Source organism: Trachemys scripta, chromosome 3, assembly GCF_013100865.1.
Source record: "Trachemys scripta elegans isolate TJP31775 chromosome 3, CAS_Tse_1.0, whole genome shotgun sequence".
Taxonomy (NCBI): Eukaryota; Metazoa; Chordata; order Testudines; family Emydidae; genus Trachemys; species Trachemys scripta.
This window is the reverse complement of record NC_048300.1, coordinates 192,661,607-192,681,369: the sequence shown is the minus strand read 5'-3', so window position 1 is coordinate 192,681,369 and position 19,763 is coordinate 192,661,607. Positions and strand designations below refer to the sequence as shown.

The 19,763-nt window shown below is 43.1% G+C and overlaps 1 long non-coding RNA gene across 1 annotated transcript; it reads left to right on the top strand.

Moving 5' to 3' along the window:
- Nucleotides 1-929: 929 nt before the first annotated feature.
- Nucleotides 930-3,887, top strand: LOC117874064. Its single transcript, XR_004644890.1, has 2 exons — nt 930-1,015; nt 3,687-3,887. It is a non-coding gene; the product is annotated as an uncharacterized LOC117874064 (long non-coding RNA).
- The last annotated feature ends 15,876 nt before the right edge of the window (nt 3,888-19,763 follow it).

The window sequence follows — 19,763 nt, the reverse complement described above, 5'->3', positions numbered from 1 at the left end:
GACCCCATTGTGTCAGGTGCTAAGACATACTTCCTACAAGAAACATGAATAAGACGAGAGAAATTACATACAGATAGGGGGAGCTCAAGGAAGAAATGAGGCATTACTGTTTAGGTCTTGAGTTTATGCCCGTGGGGATTGGATACTTTAATGAAAGCATAGCTACAATCCAGTTTAAAATATTCTAATCTAAATATCCCAAAGGGTGAGGTGATGGACATTCGGGCTACATTTTCAAAAGGACCAGCCTGTCTGTCATGTCTATACCTGGCAACTGGTCAGGAAGAAACGATTCCTGAGTGCTGAGTTGTCGCAAGAATGTTTGTGCAGCGTCTTTGAGACCGCAAGGCATTCAGACTTGAAGGGACTCGGTCAAACCCATCTGTTCCTAAATGTTGCAACCGTCCATCCCAGTGCTGAGCCGGTTCAACCCTGCTCAGCCAATCAGCATTTGTGATATTGCCTGGAACATCACTGTTACAGATAAGAAAGAGTCAGAACCGCAGCAGCAGCCACTAAGGGAAGTTGGCGATCCAGGCAGCTACCTGCTTCCTGTGCCTGCGAGGTGTGGGGCTGTGACGCACACCCATGCTCAGCGCTACGGTTCTGAAATGTGCAGCCAAGGAGCCAGCGCTTCTGCTTCATTAGCTTGCTCTGTTCTCTTCCTAGGGGCAGCCATTGAATGTGCAGAGAACTGCAGCCATTTAAGGATTATGAAATATCAAGTAAAATGGTGTACAGGCAGATCATTGGGTTGATTTGTCTGGGTCTCAGTGAATGGGAAATTCATTAAATGAGAAATGCCCATCATGCTACAGCCACAGCTCTTGTTTGCCTACCGTGTAACTGAAAATCATGTTTCTTTTATTTATTTATTTTTTGGTGCAGTTTCTGACCGTGGAATCCTTGGCACCGCCGTATGCCTAAGTAAGAAGGGTGCCTGCTTCCTTTTCCATTGTCCCCTCAATACGATGCGTATCGGCCGCTGTGGTCTGTTTTGGCATTGCTGTCGGTGGTAAGTTCAGGATTTCACAAGGGCGATATTGCACTGTGAACCGAACTACTTGTCTCTCCTTTTTATGTATCCAAGTTGTTGTTTAATGCTCTTACAGGCTTCACAGGCAAGGCACAACCCAGAGACAGAGGGCAATGGAAGCTCCTATACTACCCTGATTCTGGACTGTCTGGGGACTGCTTTGATCCTTTTGACTTCTCTTACTTACAGCTGCCTTACTCTGCTTGCCATGGCTGATCCACAGTCTGGATCATCTGTAATGCTCAGTGGTATAGAGATTGCTCTGCTGAGACCTGTTAACATCCAGCACCATCTCCAGCACTACCCCTAAGACAGTGCTTGCAAGTAGGGCAGCAGAGGGCCAGTTATGGTTGTACATTGGGGTAACTCTCCTCCAAACCCTTTTAGAGCCCCTGTGTGTTGACAGAGCATCGGTAAACCTCACAATAAAGGCAGTTTCCAATCTTTCTTGAATAACTCCATCCTCTCACATGCTTGTCCATTTCTGGAACAGCCTCTTCCTTAGTGGGAACGTCCATGAATGTTCTACAAAAAACAGTGGGATCTTTTTTGTGTGTGTTTGAGCACAATTCATTCGGCCATTTCTGGTGTTGAATGTGTTTGACAGAAGTTCTGTTCGCTCCTGGGATGTGGCCTTGGACAAAAACAGCAGGATTCTCTGATTTGTAGTCAGCAATCATGGCCCTAATGGGAGAAGAGATAGCTCAGTGGTTTGAGCATTGGTGTGTTAAACCCAGGGTTATGAGTTCAATCCTTGAGGGGACCAGTTAGGGATCTAGGGCAAAAATCAGTAGTTGGTCTTGCTAGTGAAGGCAGGGGGCTGGACTTAATGACCTTTCAGGGTCCCTTCTAGTTTTCTGAGATAGGTATATCTCTCTATATATATTTATTTAACTCTAGGCTCCTAAGAAAGCATTCTAGAAGGCTTGTTTTCCTCAGTCTGAGGGGAATTGATAGGACTTGTTGTTAGTCTATCTGGCAAGTATGAGAGAGGGAAAGAGCAGGTGTGCTGATACAGAGCAATCCAGGTAAGCTGGGCTGAAGGACACAATATGGCTTTAATACAGCTAAATATACATGTGTACATCTAGGAATGTAAGCTATACTTATAGGATAGGGTATTCTATCCTGGAACACAGTGACTCTGAAAAAGATGTGGGGGTCAGGTGGATAATCAGCCTAACATGGGCTTCCACTGTGATGCTGTGGCCAAAAGAGCTAATGTGATCCTCGGATGAATAAACATGAGAATCTCAAGAAGGAGTAGAGAGGTTATTTAACCTCTGTATTTGGCACTGGTTTGCCTGTTGCTGGAGTCCTGTGTCTGCCTCTTGTGCCCCAAATTCACGAAGGATAATGATAAATTGGAAAGGGTTCAGAGAAGAGCCACAAGAATAACGAAAATATTAGGAAGCATAGCTTATAGTGATAGACTCTAGGAGATCAATCTATTTAGTTTATCAAAGAGAAGATTAAGGGGTAACTTGATTACAGTCTATAAGTATATACATAGGAATAAATATTTAATAATGGGCTCTTCAATCTAGCAGGCAGCAGTATAACATGGTCCAAAAGCTGGAAGTTGAAACTAGGGAACTCAGACTGGAAATAAGGGGGACATTGTTGGTGATGGTAATTAACCACTGGAAAAATGTATCAAGTATCGTGCAAGATTCTCCATCACTAACAATGTTTAAATCAAGACTGGATGTTTTTCTAAAAAAAATATGCTTTAGATATTATTTTGGGAAAACTCTAAAGCCTGTGTTATACAGGAGGTCAGCATGCTGAAATTATTGTTGCAGGAGGGACAGGACCCATAGAAGCAGTAGAGTGTTGTGAGAGATCTTCCCAGCCACAAAAAAACCATGGAGTTAACTTGCTGGGAGCTACATGCGAGCAACTGCAGTGCTGCTCTCCTGGCTAGTTCACTGGGCATTCTCAGAGCTGCTAGTATGGAATGGCCACCAGCACGGTCAGGCTTTGGGCTTTCGTGAGCTGGGAGGCAGAACTGGAATTTCTATGCCCTCTGAAGAATAACATTGATCATGTAAATAAGTATTTGTTCTTTAAATTTTGCAATAGACAGAGGTGCATTTGTCAGAAATACTGTATATGGATGTGAGACTTTATGCATTTTTGTTTTATTTTTCTATAGGTAACAAAATTAGTCTTTTTAATTTTGATGAAAATTTCAATGAAAAAATTGTTGCATCTTTACAGCAGTTCCAATATTTAATTTGATGGGTTTTTTAAATGTCCCAGATGAATTTATTTTTTCTGGTTGTTGCTTTAACTGTGTAGAATGTTAATGGTCAGGAATTTTTAAATAAAATTGAGAATCTGCTTTTGTAAAAAGTAAGGGGTAAAGGGAGGGGAGATCCATGTTCAAATATCTGGTTTATTTACCAGGTAGGCCAGAGAGGCAGCCTATTCACATGTTTAGATATATCTGACAATCCTCATTAAAACTCTGTAGCAGAATGTAAAATACAGAAAACACCTGTTCTGGTGTTAACCAGGAATATCTGTACTCACCATTCAGTGATGGACAAATTCCAGCTGTGCCTTTGATTTGAAAGTAAATGTCATATTTTCCTTTTTTAATGGCTATAAACACAGAATCTAAGAGTTTCTTTCATTTTTGCAGCACTAAGATTAACTGATGGCTCCAGAGATTGTGAATGCAGGATCTCTGGGAATCTGGCAGAGGATGCCTTGCTTCTGAAATCGTTGGAGCCTTTTCATCTGGGCTGTAAAGAATCTTGTGACCTGGAGAAAACCCACAAGGGAGCCCTAATTACTCATAATGACTTGTTATTCTCCTTTTAATAAAAGTAACTTGTGGTTGGGTATTGTTGGAACGTGAGTGGTGTGCAGGGGCTCTTTAGCTTTTTATTTTCCATAAAAATCAATTTCTTTTTTCCTCTTAAAATTAGAAGTAAATAAAATAAAGGGTCACTATTGTATGCTAAATCCACCAAGGGTGTTCTGAGACTGGGGAACATACATATTTTTATGTTTCAGTGAGCTCACATAGATAATCTTTACCTATTCCGTACACCTTTCACAAATCCATTTTGGTTTGTGCTGTTGTTAGAGGCGTTGGGTCCAGTTACAGTTTGATTGTGTGGTGTATGTTCACCTCAGCACCTCAACCCTCCCTCTGCTCTGAAACTTTCCCATCACCAGTTCCCCTTCACTTGTGGCAGAACTTCCAGACATGGCCATGTGCAGCAGGTTCTCTTGCAGGAATGAAAATGACAGCACAAATCCTCCAAACATTTCACTGTGCAGGTGGGACCTCAAGGAGACTGAGACATTCCCCCAAACAAGTCCACACAGAAGAGAACAGAGGAAATCAGGCCAAGCTGCTTTAAGGGTTGAGGCCTTAAAGTTAAGGGGCAAAGTGGTGACTCAATTACAATCTATAAGTACCTACATGGGGAACAAATAATTAATAATGGGATCTTCAATCTTGCAGACAAAGTTATAACAGAATCCAATGGAAAGAAGTTGGAGTCAGATGAATTCAAATTGGAAATATAGTTTTTAAAGTTGAGAGTAATTAACCCCTTGAACAATTTACCCAGGGTCGTGGCAAATTCTCCATCACGGGCAATTTTTAAATCTAGACTGGATGTTTTCTAAATGATCAGCTCTAAGAATTATTTTGGGGAAATTCTATGGCCTGCATTATACACAGAGCCGTAACCAGGGCAAGGCAAGCGGGGCAGCTGCCCATAGCTCAAAGCCACCGGGGCGGAAAAATGGGGTGGAAAAATGATGAAAAAAACTGGTACGGGGGGGCGCAAATATGCTTGGTCGCCCCCTGGGTGCTAAATGCCTAATTACAGCTCTGATTATACAGGAAGTCAGACTAGATTATCACAATGGACCTTTCAGACCTTAGAATCCATGCATCGATGAATCTATGAGTTCTGCTTCCCATTACTCTTGCATCGTAGGTGTACTGGTGCTAAATTGGCATAAGAGAGATCAGAATTGGGCCCATGACATTCCACAAAAGAGGTTAGAACAAGTTTACAAAAGAGAAATGTCTGTGCTGTTTCAATCTCAAATGTTAAACACCTTACCCGATCCTGCCTCAACAGTGCTCGGAAATTAACCGCCTCCATTAGGTCATTTACAAGAAGTTTAGCAGTGTGGGCTCCAAATGGAAAATCTCATCCCAGACTTAACTAGGCAGAAGATATGTCTCTCCATGATTCTCTTTGTTGCACTGTCTCTAAAGTGCAGTAGGCTGGTTCCTATTGCAAGGTTGTTATTCCAGATAGAGGACCAGCTTTCCTTAGTCACTTCGGTCTTGTGGTAAGCACACAGGACTGACAGCCAGGGGTTAAGTAAACGGCATTTGAGGAATGTATCTAGATTCCCCCTCCCTTAATAAGGAGACCTTAATCTCTCCCTTCCACAGATGTACAGAACTTCTCAACCCCCCCATCGAACTGAACATTAGGAGGGCATGGTGGGGGGGATATGAGGGTTTGGGCGGTGGGAAGTATTTGAATCCTTTCTTAGGGTTATGGACGGTTTGATAGCTAGGAGGTGGGAGTTAGGGGCTTGTCCATGGGGTGAAGACTCAGGAGAAATTTCAGGCCCTGGTTGTGTCAGCTGAAAATTGGGTGACTGATGTCTTTCCTAGGGGTTCATGTTGATTGCTAAAAAAGCTGAGTATTTTTTTAGATTGGGGTAATTAACGCATGTGAGCTATCCCAAGGTAAAACACTGTGAACACAAGGCAATATACTTTGACCACAATGTTCCTTTGGCAAGGTCAACCGGTTGTCTTAATTGGGCCTACAAGTGTACCTTAACTGTGAACTCTACTCCATAACGTAGGGAAAGTTCATTGTGTCACAATAACATATAACAATAAATAAATAAAGGGAGATAGACAGTGACTGAATTACTCCAAACAAAAAGACCATTTGATATCACTCAAGGATTGTGTTAAGATCATGCTTGGTAAACAAAAGAAGTGTTGGACCAGAAATCCATGAACTGAAATTGGTGTGTTGGAAGCTACGTCTAATTGGTGGACAAAATAATAAGGGGAAGGGCTATTCCACCCATCACTATATTGGGATTTTTAAAAGGCAAAAACTTTTGAGGAAAATTTGCTGAAGAAAAACCAGTTTCTGCCAACCACTGCAGCAAGCTTTCCTATCTTGGCTGCCTACCCCCACCATCTCCTGGAACCCTGGGTTCTAGCATGACACCATTGTTCCTTCTTCGTCTTATCCTGAGAGATGTTTTCACCAGACCAGGCCAGAGAGAGTGACTCAGATGACATCACCATCTCCACCAGCTCCAGCTAAATCCCAGCCATCACTTGGGATAAAAGATGTTGTCACCCCCACCTCTGTGTTTTTTTCCTTCCCCGCTTTATTTTTTCTCTTTCCTAGCCCTCGTTTGCCATCTGTTTAGTAAGCATCTGGCTTAGCCTGTCAAGACCAAATATTTTGCAACACAGCTTTGAGTATGTAACTAGAAAGTGGCAGTAAATCAATGACCTAAACAGCCTGAGGTGGTATAACGTTGCCAAGTCTCTGAGTTGCTGATGAGACCATGTGTTTTGCCTATGTTTCTCTAGCAATGTGGCTGCAAGTGAAAGTGTACACCAGAGACTACAGTTTTTAGCCTTACACTTCTTCGTTTTCTCCATCTTGCATGTGCTTGTCTTCTTTTTTTTTTTTTTTTTAGGAAAAGAGATTGGAATTTAACAACAGTAACAATGACAGCTCCAGCTCATCTCAACTAACTTCTGCTTTCCCCAAAAGAGCAGTTTTTTCCAGCTTTAATACCATTGAAGAGACTGTCAAACAAATGTTTTTATTTCCTTTCTAAAGACTTTCTCCATCTAAATGGAAAGGGAACAAGGGATGTTGTTAAAATGGAATCTTTACTTAGTGCTTTACATTTCAAATATTGTAACTGTTTTTCCTTCTTTTCAGTATCTTTAATAATATAAATAATAAATAATATAATAAAAATAAAATAATAATGGTGTGCTTGTCCTAAGTAGGCTGTGATCTCTCTATACCAAATCTCAAACTTTGTTTAACAGTGTTACATATTGAACAGTTGCTGGGTCATGTTAATACCTTTGTCTCTTTGGGCCCACCTACTCCATCTAAATTATCCTTGACCTTGTTGAGTTTACCTCACAGTAAAATGAAAGTGTTTTGGATTCTCTGTGTTTTTACCTTGAAATAGCTCATCTGCCTTAGCTACCCTGAGGTAAGATACAACTCTTTTAGCAATGAAGAGCCTTTAATTATATCTCATGCTGACTTTGGGGGCACAATCAATGAATCCCAGCCAGTACCAAATACAGTGAGTACAGTTAGGTGATAACTGCATTGTTCTTGTGAGAGTTTGTTCTGTGGGCCTCTCCCAAGGGCCTGCCAGCACACAGCTTCTTCTGCTCAAGGACTGATTTCTGTGCAGCTCCAGAGTCCTTTATGTTAAAACACTGTTTTCAACTATTTCTTCTTCTTCTATTATTATTAACTATTAATTATTATTATTATTACGATGTTTAGAGGCACCAGACTTGATAAGAGCCCCATTGTGCTAGGCATTGTACATTGTAAATGAAAGTCCCTTCCACAAAGAGCTTACTATCAAGATTGACAAGACAGACAAAGATAATATAATTATCCTCCTTTTACAGATAAAGAACAGGGCCCCAGAGAGATGAAGTGACTTGTCCGACGTCTGTGGCAGAAGCAGGAACTGAACCTGACTTTCTCTGTCCCGGTCTAACGAGTGAACCTTAAGATCATTCTTCCTGACTATACTTGACATTGTGGCAATTACTGTCCATTATGTCTAACTTCTACCCTGGCAAATCAAAGAATAAAAGCAGAATCTCTGTGGAGAGGCTAATAGAGCCATGGGCAGGAGCAGCATGTGGGTTTGGCGAAAACAAGACATCCCTGACTGTGTTATTTGCAGAATTATTTAATTTGTGGCTGAACAGCATGCAATAGATGTAATGTGGTAGAATTTCTCCAAAGCACTTACTACAGTCAAAAGGACACTGTCTTTTAACTTCAGTAGGCCCTGGAACAGACCCAGATTTAGAAGGTGTAGTCAGAGTGTAGCTTGCTTAAAGCCAGGACTTGTACAGTGTAATGATGGCACAGACAGTATGGAATTTATTAGTAATAATAATGTCATAGACATCCAAGAAGGGGCCAGAATCCTTGGTGTAATTCAGGCCAAAGACTTTAAAACACTGCAAATGGCAGAGATTGTTTCTGAATTAGGGGGAGGGGTAGCTCAGTGGTTTGAGGATTAGCCTGCTTAAACCAGGGTTTTGAGTTCAATCCTTGAGGGGGCCACTTAGGAATCAGGGGCAAAATCAGTACTTGGTCCTGCTAGTGAAGGTAAGGGGTTGGACTTGATGACCTTTCAAGGTCCCTTTCATTTCTAGATAGGATATCTCTATTTATTTGAATTTATCTTTGTTTCTTCCATATTATAAGCTTTGTGCCCAGAAGTTCATAATAGAGATACAGTACATCAAGCTCTTACTTGATATGACAGTGTACTTTACCATTTTATTAAAGGGGAAAAGAGATGTAAATGTCATCAAATAAAATTTAAGAAACTTCATAGACATTTGTAAATATGCTGAGGGTTCTGCAATCTGAGGAAGCCTGAGATTTACCAAAGTGACCAGACGTCCCAGAGTATTGCAAACACTGAGGACAGTTCTGTCTCTTTAAAATACAATTGTGATTAATTAAAATATATATATATGTCTGGTTAATAATTAATGAAAGTAGAACAAGACCTTTGGTTTATATTGGGGAAGGTGATACACTCAGGTGGTATGTTGAGAAGCCGATGAAAAGTGAAAATCTGTAAGATGAATCCAACTGAAATGTTAGAAGGTCTAAAGGACCACGTGGCCTGATCAGCTCTTTATTGCCAATTGCACAGAGACAGCTTAACATATGAGTTGAACCTACTAATTTACAATGAAAGTGTAGAGAATTATTAGTTACTGGCAGATGACAGAACAAGGAGCAATGGTCTCAAGTTGCAGTGGGGGAGGTCTAGGTTGGATATTAGGAAACACTATTTCACTAGGAGGGTGGTGAAGCACTGGAATGCATTACCTAGGGAGGTGGTGGAATCTCCTTCCTTGGAGGTTTTTAAGGCCCGGCTTGACAAAGCCCTGGCTGGGATGATTTAGTTGGGGATTGGTCCTGCTTTGAGCAGGGGGTTGGACTAGATGACCTCCTGAGGTCCCTTCCAACCCTGATATTCTATGATTCTATGATCCTATGAGTAGAGAAGAACATACAGTTGTTTTGTCTTCGTACTCCATTGTTACCCGCATTACTGGAGGTGAACCAAGCCAATGAATCAAATGACTTTATGTTGCTGCCTGATGAGCTGAGGAAAAAAATGACAATCATCAAGGAATGTGAAAAGACTTCCCCTAAAGTTTCCCTCCTGACTTCAGAATGGACATTTTCACAGACAGCTCAAAATGCCGACAGAGAAACTCCTACTTGGGGAAGGACAAGGGTGCAGGTCTCAACAGCCTTGGGGCTCACTTTCATTTTGTTTTATGTTCCTAAAAGCTCATGCTTCAGAGTTTCTGCCAACCATCAGGAAAAGGCTTTTCCCCAGTGTGCATTGTGTGTGTGTGCTGGGGGATGGGGGGTAGGTCTCTTTCCTCTGAAGCATCAGGGTTGGCCACAGCTGGAGATGGGACAACATTGGGGGGTGGGCCAGGGCTCCGAGGTGGCACTGCACAGTCTCTTGCTCAGGTGCTTGGCAGGCTGGTTCTTGCTCACATGCTCAGGATCTAACTGTTTGCCGTACTTTGGGTCACGAAGGAATTTTCACACAGGTCAGAGTGGCAGTGATCCTGGGGGGTTTCACTTTCCTCTGCAGAGTGTGGCTGCAGGTCACTTGTCAAGATTAAATGGATATTCCTCACTTAACCATTTCCTTGCAGACCGTGGACCTCAGGCATTGGTGCACCTGTGTCCTGCCTATACTCTCACAGTGGCACATAATCAGGACCAGCTCCAGGGTTTTTGCCACCCCAAGCGGCAGAAAAAAAAAAAAAAAAAGCCATGATCACAATTGCGATCGGCGGCAGCTCCACCGTGCCGCTTTCTTCTTCTGTGGGACTTCGGCGGCAGATGCTTCCCTCCGAGAGGGACCCACCGCCGAATTGTAGCTGAACAGCACGACGTGCCACCCCTTCTCCTTGGCCGCCCCAACCACCTGCTTGCTGGGTTGGTGCCTGGAGCCAGCCCTGCATATAATAGTCTAATTTGCTGTGGGTTGCAATACTTTGATCTGATTTCAGTCGTTGGGGTTAGCATGCAGGTGCTGGAGTATGCTGGTGGCCTGTGATATACAGCAGGTCAGACTAGATGATGTAGTGGTCCCTTCTGGCCTTAAACTCTGTGAAGCTTTGATTATTATGCTAGTCCAGGGTTTGTTTGTTTTTTTATAATCAAACCCTATTTTTACCTATTATTATTATGAGAGATTCAATGCAGGGGTGACATAATATCTTTTCTTGGACTAACTTCTGTTGGAAAGGACAAGCCTTCAAGGCTCATACAGCTCTTCCTCAGGTCTAGAGGTAAACTCACACCCCACCACCACCACTGTACAATTCTTCTGGGCCCAGGCCCCTCAAGGAGAAATAGCCTGGATTTTCCCTATATCTTTGTCCTCCCAGACACTAACTATTCCTCAAGACCATCTTCTGCTCACCCAATAGGTTGTTTTGATTATTCCAGACACTTGGAACTGGGTAACAGCCTCTCATGCTGCCTTAGAGAGCCAATCCCCCATTGCCTCATGCAAGGGGGTGGAAGAACTCCATAGCTAGTAGGGCTGGAGATAATGGATGTCAGTCGCTAGCAGGTCTGGGCCTTTCCAGAAGCTGGGGAGTCTGCATCACTTTCCCCTACTGATCCTGCTGCTCTGTGCATTGGGGGCCCCAGAGACTGCAGATGGGGGTCATCCAGGGGCTAAAGGGAAGAGGGAAGCTATTGTGGTCTCTGCTAAAAGATTAAGGTAAGAGGCGGACCAAGCCTAAGAGTTTGGTGTTCAGGGATGGGAGGAAGGGTCACAGGGACATGGAGGGATGGAGACAGGTGGATAAGATGAGGACAGAGTCACATGTAAGGGACAAGGGATTGGGATCCCCTGGCAGCCATCATCTTGGGGAACTGAGGATGCTACAGGCCCTGACCTTGGGCAATAAGCAGGGTCCTCCTGTGGGGTTGGAACAGGGAACTGCTGCCTGAAGGAGCTAGGAATGTGGGAGGAGTGAGGAGGTGGGTGCTGGAGATCTGGAGGAAACTAGGCTGAGCTGACCCCTTAGTGTGGGGATAAAGTGGGGAGCTGGGGCTTTGAAGGCGGAGGCATGTGATTGTCTGACAAGGGAAATAGGAAACTGGGCAGGTCTGTTGCCCACAGGCCTGTTGCAGACAGCAATTCTGGGCCCCAGGGCCGAACAGTGAATGGCTCCCCTAGAAAGAGATGTCTGAGGTTTACGACACTACTTTTTATCCTCTTGATAACATATTAGAATGCACTATGCATACGTTGTGGCATTGCTTGATCTAGTTACCGTATATATTCGTTCATAAGCCGAATATTTTTGGTAAAAAAGTGATGCATCAAAGAGCGGGAGTCGGCTTATAAAAAGGTCTTCACCAGAATTTGATGATTTTAAACTCTATGGAATCATTGAATTGAATATCTAACACATTGTCGTTTTGTTTACCTGGAGTGTCTGCAGGCACAGACCCCCTCAGCTCCCAGTGTCCATGGTTTGCCGTTCCCAGCCAATGGGAGCTGCGGGAAGTGGCGCACTGGGAATTGAGGGGCTTCGTGCCTGTGAACGCTCCAGGTAAACAAAATGTCCCAAGCTGCCAACGGCTTACCCTAATGGGCCAGGAGCCAGAGTTTGCCATCCCCTGAAATATAGGGTCGGCTTATGAAAGGGTCATACGGTTTTTGCTATTTTTCCTAACCATCTTGGGGGGTCGGCTTATAAACGAACAGGCTAATGAACAAGTATATACAGGTAACTTTTTTTTTTCCAGTTACACCACCAATATTAAACAAATTGTGAGGCTAAATATAAGATGTAGCATTTGTTATTTTGAATTATATTTAAATTAAATAAATACATTATGGAATGAAATTAAATAATATATAAAACATTTAAAGAAGCACAATGTAAGAAAACACCTAAAGTATCAAGTAGGCTAATTAAACACCTAATCATGATTCATGTGTAATCTAAAATCAAGGGAAAAAAATGATATACAAGATGTAACTGAATATGACCAACAAAGTTAAAATATACAATACTTGTGCTGCTGGTGCTGTGGGACATTAACACACAGAGCAATGAGGAGACAGTAGGCATAGTGCACCACATGTACCAGGAGATCTCCGAGGAGGTTGCCAGGTGCAAAGGCAGAGGGAAAACTCACACCTCGTTATCTGGCTGAGCGATGGAGGTGGCCCCTCATCCTGCACTCGTTATACCAGCTCGTCAGCCAGTGCTAGTGGCAGCAAAGCGGGGGGACTAGCCTAAGTTGACAAACTTAGAGAGGCTCGAATCTTGCTGGCTTGTGTTTGGCGAGGAATTGCAGCGCCGGACGGAGGAAATCTGGTAGTGCAGAGGGAACTTGTTCCTCTTTATAGTCTCCCTGTCCTCAGCCCCGCAGCCGGGAAGCCAGCACGACAGGCACAGCGGCTCCGGAGCAGCCAGAGGTGGAAGCAAGCTCCACAGTTCCCAGGCTGCTGTTGCTGATGCTCTGCCAGACTGCCAGACCAGCAGGGTCCAGCTGCGCTCTGGCAAACTGTTCCTGGCACAATGAGGGACGGCGCTCTGTACAGAGCAGCAGCAGCAGGAAACCGGATTTCTTTTAAAAAAAATCTTAATTTATATTGAAAAAAAAAAGTATCTAGCCCATCCGCCTGGTCCTTTTAAATCACTGGGCCCCTGGGCAATTGACCCCTTTGAGTCCCTGCCTCATCAGTGAGCCTTGAACTGAGAGACCAGACCTTGGAGAGAGCCTGTTTCATAAGGACCCGTGCTGTTCCAGTTTGTTGCTCAAGAAACCAAAGACAGAGATAAGGGTGGAGGGGGATGGGCCAGGGATGTTTCACTAAGAGAGATGGGTCTTCCACTGAACACATAGAAACCCCATCCTTCCCTAGGCTTGGCTATAAATGCTAAAGACCACGACTGTTCTCTTCCTGCCCTCATATAGGTTGGGGGGGATGGCATGGGTTCTCAGAACGAGTAGGTGTGACATGTAGAAGGGTTAAATGTGCAATATGGTTGTGTAGAGTGGGTATGGGGGGGGGGATGGGTGTGCACAAGCATGTATCTATATTCATGTGGGGGCATATGTAGAAAAAGTGGATAGGAGAGTGTGGGATTCAGGGGGGTAGGCAATGCAGTAAGATGGATCTTGAGGAGTAGGGTGTAACGACTGTGGGTGGAAAGAAAGGTTGAAGTGAAAGTGGGTGTGGAAGGATAATGAAGATGCATGAAATAAGTTGGGTAACATTCCATACAGTAATGTGTCTGCACCCAGCTCCTCAGAGAATAACACAAGCCAGAAGGATTTGTTACATGTGTAAGAAATAGATAAGGAATATATCAATATGAGCTCATTGATGCATAAGCAGATGTACAGAGGTTGGTGACCTAAATACCAGTGTGCAGATTAACATTCCCTTGTGATTTAGTATGTTATTTACTTCCAATTTTAAAAAGGAAAAAGTGGAATTTGATGGAGAAACCTGATAGAAACAGACCCTTTACCCACCGGAACACACATAATCCTTTCAGCAGTGTGATTTCACAACTTGCTTTATTAAAAGGGAAGATAGTCTTTTAACAATGATAGATGCTCTTCTTTTTTTGGATTTCTACAGCACACATGGTTGTGTACAACCCAAATGAACAGTGCTTCCGGCTTTCCTTGAAGCAGGGTCCAATGGTTTTAGAAGCAAGGGGACATCTCCCAGATTCCCAGAGATTTTGCCTAGACTATCAGCAGAACCATGAGGGATGCCTTCTGCATAAAGAAAAGAGACTCTCAAATTGCTTGTTGATATCCATAAAAATAGGAAGATGTGACGTTTGATTTCAGATGAAAAGGCACAGGAGGAATTTCCGTCTCACTGAATGGCGATTGTGACATCTAGGATAAGTCACTTAGAGTACTTCTACACAGTAAGCAGGATCTCACAGCAGGGAGTCTTAGAATTCAGGTCTCCAGACTTGGCCTTGCAGGACTCATGCTATGGCATTAAAAATAACTGTGTCGATATTTGGGCTCGGGGTGTTGCTCTGAAGCCTACCCTTCCGCCCCCTGCCCAAGTCTTCAGAGCCCAAGCTCCTGCCTAAGCCCGAATACCTACACAGGCTCAAATACTCTCTGCTGCAGGGTCCTGCTTGCTGTGTAGTTTCGTTTGGCCTTCATTTCCCTTCTGTAAAATGATGATAATAGAACTGCCCTACTCCACAGGGGTTTTGAGTCATTAAATACTTAAAGATTTTGAAGCGCTAAGATGCTTCAATAATGCGGACTACAAAAGTACAATAGACAGATAGATATTGGTGATTAAATCCAGAAATGGGAATTAATTTTGCCCATTGCAATATTCCGCTAGAGTGTTTTAATGAGGATGGTCAGACATATTTGAACTGGCTGCCTACCTGGCTTGACAGGTAAATACCAAACTTCTTAACATGGATCTCCCCTTATCTCACCTGTTATTCTCTAGTATGGAAGGCAGGTTTTCTCTCTTTGATTTTGATGTCCTTCCTATTATCATTTTGCAAAGTTAAAATGACAATGACAAAAAATAAATCCAGATGTGACACAACACAAAATAGAACCACAGCAAATTAAATATCAGAGCAGCTTGAGAACAAAAGGGGTAGGGAATTGTGAACATTTTCATGAAATTTGCATCCCTTTTTATTCATTGAAATTAGAAACTTATCATTTTTCATCAGAGTCTGAAGTGTTGGTGAAAAGTTTCAACAACTTTTAATTTCAAAAAAATTCAGACCAGATTTAGAGCGGGTCAAAAGAACAAAGCGACAAAGAGTCCTGTGGCACCTTATAGACTAACAGACTATTGGAGCATAAGTGTTCGTGGGTGAATACCCACTTTGTTATCAGAATGGCATCCTTTTCTTTTGTTGAAATTTTACAGCTTCAACATGAACTTCTCTGGACAGAACTAAGTGCCTTTGCTACTGGCGTTAATGTTTTGAACAAGCCTCTTCAGACCAATATTTACTATCTTCTGATGTAAATGTGGGGGGAATTGCTTTTTTACCTTTTTTAAAAAGTTGTCTAATAGTATAAATATGCAGAATTTCCCCTCACTTTCTCAACCTCTTCCCCGCATTGGTTCCCATTGGAAAAAAGATAGCTATTTGTAAAAAGAGAGTGGAAAGACCAAAAAATCCAAACAATGAAAATGCAAAACAAATTTTTCTGTTTCCAAAACCCAAAATGAAATGAAATTTCATCACATTGAAGTGCTGTTTTGAAACAGAACTAGTTCATTTAATGACAGGTTTCAGAGTGGTAGCCTTGTTAGTCTGTATCGGCAAAAACAATGAGGAGTCAGTTAATTGAATTGGCCTCCTTAGCACTGACCCACCACACACACTTGGTAAGGCAACTCCCATCTTTTCATGTGCTGTAATATGTATTCTGCTTACTGTATGTTTCACTCCATGCATCCGATGAAGTGAGCTGTAGCCCACGAAAGTTTATGCCCAAATAAATGTGTTAGTCTCTAAGGTGCCACAAGGACTCCTCGTTGTTTTAGTTCATTTAGAAATTTCTCACAGAAAACTAAACATTTCTAATTAGAATTTTTTCCAGGGAAAAAAATCAGTTTCCTGACCAGCTCCATGTGGGGATATTTGTACCAGTTTAGGTACCCCAGTGCTACAGTTGTTCAGACCCCCGGAGTTACAAAACTGCACTAGTGGAGCTTCATCCCTATAGAAACACTGAGAAAAGAAAGATCAATGCAAACATGGGTCGATCTAATTTTCTAGTGTAGACCGGCCATTAGTCTTGTCTTCTCGAAACACTTCTCTCTGAAGACATCCAAGTTCCGTCTATGCTACATCTGGCAGCAAGAGTCCCAGCGAGGGTAGACAAACCCACGCTCACTGGGCTCAAGCTAGAGTGCTACAAATAACAGTATGGATGTTGCCTCTAGGGCAACAGCTCAGGGCAGGTCTACACGTAAAACCCTGCATCGGCACAGCTGCTCCAATGCAGCTGCACTGCTGTAGTGGTTTAATGAAGACGCTCTACACCGACGAGAGAGAGGTCGAGATCTCCCACTCGCATAGTTAATCTATCTCCCCAAACAAAAATAAGGTCTCTAATCTCTAAATTGAGTCTGATCAGCTTTGTCAAATGGAAGGTCAAATGGTATCTAGGACTCTTTAAACAGGCTCCCCACCATCAGGGAGAAACACATGTCCCCACTCCCTCTGACTTTTCCTTGGATTTGGCACCACTATCCCCACTTAGCAAGTGGAGTTCCATTTGGTGACAGCCCCCGCCCCACTTAGGGTGTATTAATGAACAATTCTGCTACTCTTTAGTTATATTATAATGATAACTACATTATATTACCCCGGTGTTTAAGAGCTAAGTGAATTTTAACCCCAAACAGGCAGAATTCTTTAGACTCCTGTACAAGATCTATCCCATTTCTTCTATGCCTCCAAGAGGCACAGCGCAGACACTCTCCCTGAGAGCACATATGTTGCTTTTCTGATTATGGAAACAGGCAATGGCTTCTCTCAACCACACTCATTCACAGGTTCACCTTCTTCCACCCCCACTCCACATCAGAGCTTTATTCTCTTACTAAATAAATAGGATTAAAAAGCCATTAGTATATCAAATGGAGAGCAACGAATATTTCTAGCAATGATGCCATGTCTAACTTGTGCAATTTTGACTTGTGGTTTACAGCAACTGTTCCAACTACTGCAGGTCCCAGTGTTTTCAGAGAAGCCAGGTCATCTCCCAGCTTAGCAGGAACCCCTGTTGTGTCTACCTTTCAAGACATTGTTCTGAAATGCTGCACGAAGAAAAAAGTCTTAATTTTTGTTCTCAGAGCAGGGTACATAAGATCTGTGATTCCAGCAGGACAGGCATTTCCCTTTGACTGAATTTTCCATTCATTGAGACCCAGCCAAGTCAGCCCCATTATCTTCCAGTGCACAACTTGACCATAGCTTTAATACTGCAGAAATCGCTGCCCTTCTGTGCATATTCAATGGCAGGCTCTATGAAGAGAACAGAGAGAGTTAATTAAACAGGAGCGCTGGCTCCCTGGTTGCAGAGTTCAGGGACCATATTTCTGTGCACTGATGTCCTTCACACTCACTCCCTCACGTTTAAGGGCTGGCAAGCTGGTAATTCCCTGCCTCACCAGCTTCCTTTAGTGGCTGTTGCGGTAGTTGTGACTCTTTACGGCTCCTAAGGTGATGTAACAGGAACCATTATAAATGCTGACTGGCTGAGGAGAGTCGAAGGAGATCAGAACTTGTTGAATGACTGCAAATTTTAGATTTAGAAAGGGATAAGTTAAGTTCCTTCCACTTTGAAGGTCCGATCTTTTGTGGGACTCTGTGCCCATGTCCTTATGAAGACTCAGTGCTCAGGAATAGTTTCCTTATGACCTATAACCAGCTTTAGGTTATACTAAAAAGGCAGTTTCTTTGGAAATGCAGCCCAAATGTCCACAGCCTTGTCCTGTAGGAGACTTAAGGTTGAATATTTGTAACTGTAGATAGTTTGTGCTTTGTCAAAACTGTCCACGGCGCTCAGATCTGACATAAGCTGATATATCATCATTTCTGTACATACTGCCTCACCTCACTCCGGTCATGTCATTTCTATGAACAAAGCCAAGCACATAGTGTGGCAGATTCTTTCTGAGAAACAGTGTTGCTAAGACAGTGAAACAAGGGTCTTCTATCTAGAGAGCTGGGTTCTAATCTTTGCTTGAGAACGCTCTCGGTGCCAGAGGCCTGGCCCTATTATACGGGGTGAGAAGGGCACAGAATTACTAATGCTATTCAGCAGAAGTTAGTCTTTAATTCATGATCTCCTGGTTCCCATCTTTCTCAAGAAAAAAATATATTTTGAAGGAGCAAGGCAAGAGACGGAGTATTCATTTGTTTGTCTCAGCGAGATGTTGAGACCTGTGCACCAAGAGGAGGCAAGAGCAAGCTCCATGTAGTCAGAATATAGGACAGCTTAGTAACAAACCACTAGAAAGCTCTACCGAGGAAAACCTGGAGGGGAAATGGGAATTTTTTGACAGGTCATAATTCAGTTATATCTGAATTGATTTTCAGGGGGCAGCAAAGGCACATCTCTGATCCCAGAATGATTCTCCTGCCAAAGATGAAGTTCAGCTACATGCTATGGAGGCATTTCAGAGTTCTTAAAAAAAAAGTGAGAGTAATTATTTTAATGCGGGTTTGAGCATTGGCCTGCTAAACCCAGGGTTGTGAGTTCAATCCTTGAGGGGGCCACTTAGGGATCTGGGGCAAAATCGGTACTTGGTCCTGCTAGTGAAGGCAAGGGGCTAGACTCGATGATCTTTCCAGGTCCCTTCCCGTTCTAGGAGATGGGATATCTCCATTTAACTGGAAACTGTAATGGAGACTGACATATGTTTCTATTTTATATACTTCTTACTCAGGGCAATCTGGAACATGAAGATGAAAATTGCAAAGAGAAGAGAAAAGATCCTCGTGGCTGAAGGTCAGCCAGGAACTGAACAGCATTAGAGAGAAGAGGTACCAAGACAGAGAGGAGACGGAGTCCCTGTATAAAAGTGATGTAGGTCACCATTTGTAAATCCTCTAACACTGACTTATTTAGTCCTTTGAAAGTTGGTGTGCAGCAGGATGGTGCAGGGTACTGTTAGTGACCCAAATTTGGGATCATTTTTGCTACGGGATATTGGAGATATTAGCCCTGAATAAAACAGCAATTTCATTTCATTGGGGTTTTTTGTTGGATGCTTGGTTGTTGTTTTTTGTGTTTTGTTTTGTTTTTAAGAGGTATAGTAAGATGAGGCCCTGAAACGTAAACTCTTGTATCAAAGGCCCAGTCTGAGGCCTGAAGCCTGAACCAAAGTACTTCCAGGCATTGCTAAGCTAAAGCTGGACTGTGAGACAGAGGCAGGCCCCACTCACAGATATTGGTGAGAAGAGGGCTGCTAGAAGCAGGTGCATCCACACATAAGTGCTAATAAGAGGAACTTGTGCCAAGATAACATCAGAACACTCCACAGAGATAATGAGGAACAGGCAGAAGGGGAAGGATAGCTCAGTGGTTTGAGCATTAGCCTGCTTAAACTCAGGGTTGTGAGTTTAATCCTTGAGGGGGCCATTTAGGGATTCCAGGCAAAATCAGTACTTGGTCCTGCTCGTGAAGGCAGGGGGCTGGACTTGATGACCTTTCAAGGTCAGCTCTAGGAGATAGGATAGGATATCTCCGTTAATTTATTTATCTTAAAGGCAGGGTCAAAAGGACAGCATGATGGATAGATCTGTTTGAAACAACATGATCAAAGAGGGAGACAGCCCCCAATGAGTCAAGGGGCT